This window comes from Littorina saxatilis, linkage group LG17, assembly GCF_037325665.1.
Source record: "Littorina saxatilis isolate snail1 linkage group LG17, US_GU_Lsax_2.0, whole genome shotgun sequence".
Classification (NCBI taxonomy): Eukaryota; Metazoa; Mollusca; class Gastropoda; order Littorinimorpha; family Littorinidae; genus Littorina; species Littorina saxatilis.
In genome coordinates this window covers 36,676,417-36,680,662 of record NC_090261.1, presented here as the reverse complement: position 1 = coordinate 36,680,662, position 4,246 = coordinate 36,676,417, and the positions used below count along the sequence as shown (strand labels likewise).

The window sequence follows — 4,246 nt, the reverse complement described above, 5'->3', positions numbered from 1 at the left end:
GCCAGCCAGACAGCCAAACAGCCAGCCAGCCAGACAGACAGACAGAGACAGATTGACGGAGAGCAGGAAGAAGAAACACATTGGAGGGGTTACCGGTTAGCGGGGAGCGGGGGGGGGGGGGGGGAGGTAATTAAGCAAAAGCTGATGGAATAGATAATTTAAAGAAAGTATTAATCTGGTTACTGCTCTGTCCTCTTTTTGTTGAAATAAGTGATAAGGTAAGAACCAACGAAGACGGATGTACAATATCGTTGGGGGGGGGGGGGGGGGGGGGTTTAGGGCGAGGACTGAGGAGACCGTGGGGAGAGTGAGAATGGAGGCGGGTGGGGTAGCGGGAGGAGGAAGCAAGGAGAGGGATGGGGAAGTGGGTGTGTCTCAGCTGTCCAGTGTTTATCTCACCTGTGTTGTCCCCCTGTCCCCCCACGTCACTGGACCCGTGTGTGGTGTGGTCACTTGCTGACACAGTTTGACAACATGACCCGCTGAAAGACGTGGGTGACGGGACAAAGGGTAACGAGGAAGGGGGAGGGGGAGAAATAGACATAAGGGGGGGGGGACGATGGAGTGAGAGAGAAGGGGGGGGGTGGTGGGGGGAAAGGGGGAACACTTGTTGACACAGTTTGACAGCATGACCCGCTGAAAGACGTGGTTGACGGGACAGAGGGGGCATCACGGGAGGGAGGGAGGGAGGGAGGGAGGGGGAGAGAGAGAGAGAGAGATACTGAGAGAGAGAGAGAGATAGAGAGAGAGAGAGAGAGAGAGAGAGAGAGAGAGAGAGAGAGAGAGAGAGGGCGGGTAAAGACGTGGTTGACAGGACAGATGTCATCAAGGGACGGGCAGGGGAGGGGGCAGAAATAGAAACAAGGGAGCGAGGTTGGAGAGAGAGAAAGAACAAGGGGATGAGAGAAAGAAAAAGGGGGAAAGAGAGAGATAAAGGAAGAGAGCAACATTGAGAGAGTGTGTGAGAGAGAGAGAGGAGGGAAATAGAAAAGGAGGGAGACGGAGAAGGAGGGAGACGGAGAAGAAGAGAGACACGAAAGAAATACAAAGACAGACAGACAAGACAGACAGACAGATACACAGAAACAGACACACTGAATTCGGATAGAAATAAAGACAAAGAGATACCTCAAACGTGATAGAAGCGAAGAAACGGCAAGAACATCTGAATTTAAATTAAAATGTCTCAAGACAAAAACACGATCATTAAAACGAAATACAGTAAATAATGAAAGTGCAGAACACAACCATGCAAACATTAAACGGACAGGAAAAGGGCGTCTCAAGGACTTAACCCACAACATGATACAAACATTCAAGCTGAGTGCAATGAAATGACTCTAGTTATACAGTTAGCATGTCCTATTTACTGCATGCCAACGCAAGGGCTTTCAACTTTTTTGGGTGACACCCGAAATGACCTCAGCACTGCTGTGTCATTGGCTGAACAACTGATTGCAGCGCTCTCATTGGCGGTTTTAATTGATTACGTGAACAAGCCCAAAGAACAAAGCGACTTGTGTTACAAAATGGGATGGGGGAGGGGGGTGGGGTGTACTGCTGAACGCTGAGAAAGGGAGACGAAGGTGGAAGGGGGGATGAAAGGGAGGGGAGGGGAGGGGGTAAGGGTGGTGGTGGGGGAGGGGGGGGGGGGTTATGTTGAGTCATCAGAAACAACAGAGCGGGTTGTCAAGGCGGAATGTCACTGTGACAAACGGATTTGCACATAGATGTATATTGGAGTTATGTGACTCGGGTGTACAAAGTTTCATGGGCCACGAACTTTGAGTAGACACCGTACGGTGAAACGTCACTGACGCAGTGCAGTATTGTCGGTGACCAATCAGAGAGGAGTATTGACTGAGGTGGCGTTGTAAAGATAATACAGCCTCAGAACTTTAGAGACCACTGAAAGGAACAGAAGTGTCTCCTGCTAGTAAAGTTTCTCACCGGGCGCTAGAGGTCGTTTGGAGACTCGTGCCGGTATTGAATCGGTGGATTCAATTGCTGTGTTTACAGGTATTTATTGAATTGATATTTTACTCGGAGATATTATTTTGCTCGAAAATATTGACTTGAGAAATGACCGGGAGAGTCATGTGTGAATTAGCTGAAAAGTGTGCGTTGATGTCAGCCATTGTTGAAAAGGGAATGTTTACATGTTTTTCGGAAATGAAGTCGCTTATGAGTTAGCGGGTGTATATACTGTAACCGCATAAGTTAGTTGACGGTAGTGATAAAGAATGTCATAAAAGTTTATTCAAGTATGGAGACTTATGGTAGTTTAAACTTGTGTATTTTAGCATCCCGGGCCGAGTGGGTCGCGGAAGTATCCCGGGCCGAGAGGGGTCGCGGAAGGGGAACGAGACGGGAGGTTCTACCCTCACGCTCCAGCCGTGAGCTGTGGGAACGCAGGAGGGAAGACAGCGTGAAGCGCTGCAAAACGGGAACCCCGTCCCATTCCACCACACGAGACAGTTGTGTGGGTGGGGTGAAGCAGTGCGTGCCACTGTATATTGTGAGTACGACTGAGAGCAATTAACCAGCGTGATAGCTGTACAGAGATACGTTTCCCGAGTGAATAACCACGAGACGTCGAGCGTCGTGGGGTTTGTCATCTGTGTATAACAGAAGTGAATAGTAACAGAAGTATTGTTTGAGACAATGACTTCGTGTGTTTTGAGACAGACGGGCTTTCACGGAACAAAGCCTAAAGTGTTATACGTGTGTGCACGTGAACTGTAGACTGCATGACAAAGTAATATGTATGTAATTTTGTGCAGTTAGATTTCTGTGTGTTAACAGAAATAGAACTTTCATGTTGAGCGAAAGTGATCTGTAGAATGGATGTATAATAATATGTTTATGTTGTGTTATTGAACATTCTAATAGAGGTGCAGGGGCAAAGGGCTATACTGTGTTCTTGTCTTTGTGCCTGGTTGGAGTGTTGTGTGTGTGTGTGTGTGAAGGCTAGATAGTAAACAGAGAGTAGCATGCACAATTTCTGATAGGAGTGAATAGACATACATACAGACATACACACGTAAATTCCGGCCGTAACATTTGGTGACCCCGATAACTCTGTGTTAGCTAAAATTTGTAGTTGTTTCCTTGCTTTGCTAAATTTAATTTTGTCCCCTGCGTTGGGTTTTTAGAACTTTTGGCAGTAGGTCACGCAGACAAACACAAACATATGTGATCAGTAGATAAGAAAGTTTGTTTCTTATGTCAGCTACGACAATTTAATCCATAGTGAATTGCGATATAGACATTGTATTATAGTGAAGTAGTTACCCTCTTTTACCTGGTATCCTAAAGAAAAAATAACCTCGGTCGGTCATTTTTTTTTCGGGAGGAGGGGGTAATGTGACAAACGGATTTGCACATAGATGTATATTGGAGTTATGTGACGCAGGTGTACAAAGTTTCATGGGCCACGAACTTTGAGTAGACACCGTACGGTGAAACGTCACTGACGCAGTGCAGTATTGTCGGTGACCAATCAGAGAGGAGTATTGACTGAGGTGGCGTTGTAAAGATAATACAGCCTCAGAACTTTAGAGACCACTGAAAGGAACAGAAGTGTCTCCTGCTAGTAAAGTTTCTCACCGGGCGCTAGAGGTCGTTTGGAGACTCGTGCCGGTATTGAATCGGTGGATTCAATTGCTGTGTTTACAGGTATTTATTGAATTGATATTTTACTCGGAGATATTATTTTGCTCGAAAATATTGACTTGAGAAATGACCGGGAGAGTCATGTGTGAATTAGCTGAAAAGTGTGCGTTGATGTCAGCCATTGTTGAAAAGGGAATGTTTACATGTTTTTCGGAAATGAAGTCGCTTATGAGTTAGCGGGTGTATATACTGTAACCGCATAAGTTAGTTGACGGTAGTGATAAAGAATGTCATAAAAGTTTATTCAAGTATGGAGACTTATGGTAGTTTAAACTTGTGTATTTTAGCATCCCGGGCCGAGTGGGTCGCGGAAGTATCCCGGGCCGAGAGGGGTCGCGGAAGGGGAACGAGACGGGAGGTTCTACCCTCACGCTCCAGCCGTGAGCTGTGGGAACGCAGGAGGGAAGACAGCGTGAAGCGCTGCAAAACGGGAACCCCGTCCCATTCCACCACACGAGACAGTTGTGTGGGTGGGGTGGAGCAGTGCGTGCCACTGAATATGTGAGTACGACTGGGAGAAATTAACCAGCATGATAGCTGTACGGAGATACGTTTCCCGAGTGAATAACCA

At 46.9% G+C, this 4,246-nt stretch overlaps 2 long non-coding RNA genes across 2 annotated transcripts in view; both read left to right on the top strand.

Annotated features, from left to right (window-relative positions):
• Positions 1-1,709: 1,709 nt before the first annotated feature.
• On the top strand, positions 1,710-2,913 carry LOC138953864 (uncharacterized). The gene is made up of 2 exons (XR_011451631.1): positions 1,710-2,019; positions 2,304-2,913. It is a non-coding gene; the product is annotated as an uncharacterized lncRNA (long non-coding RNA).
• Positions 2,914-3,286: 373 nt separating this feature from the next.
• LOC138953865 (uncharacterized) overlaps positions 3,287-4,246 on the top strand; it is a 1,285-nt gene continuing 325 nt past the window's right edge. The window contains exons 1-2 of the long non-coding RNA XR_011451632.1: positions 3,287-3,678; positions 3,963-4,246. The exon at positions 3,963-4,246 is cut by the window's right edge and continues 325 nt beyond it. This is a non-coding gene — a long non-coding RNA (uncharacterized lncRNA). The remainder of the gene's footprint in view (positions 3,679-3,962) is intronic.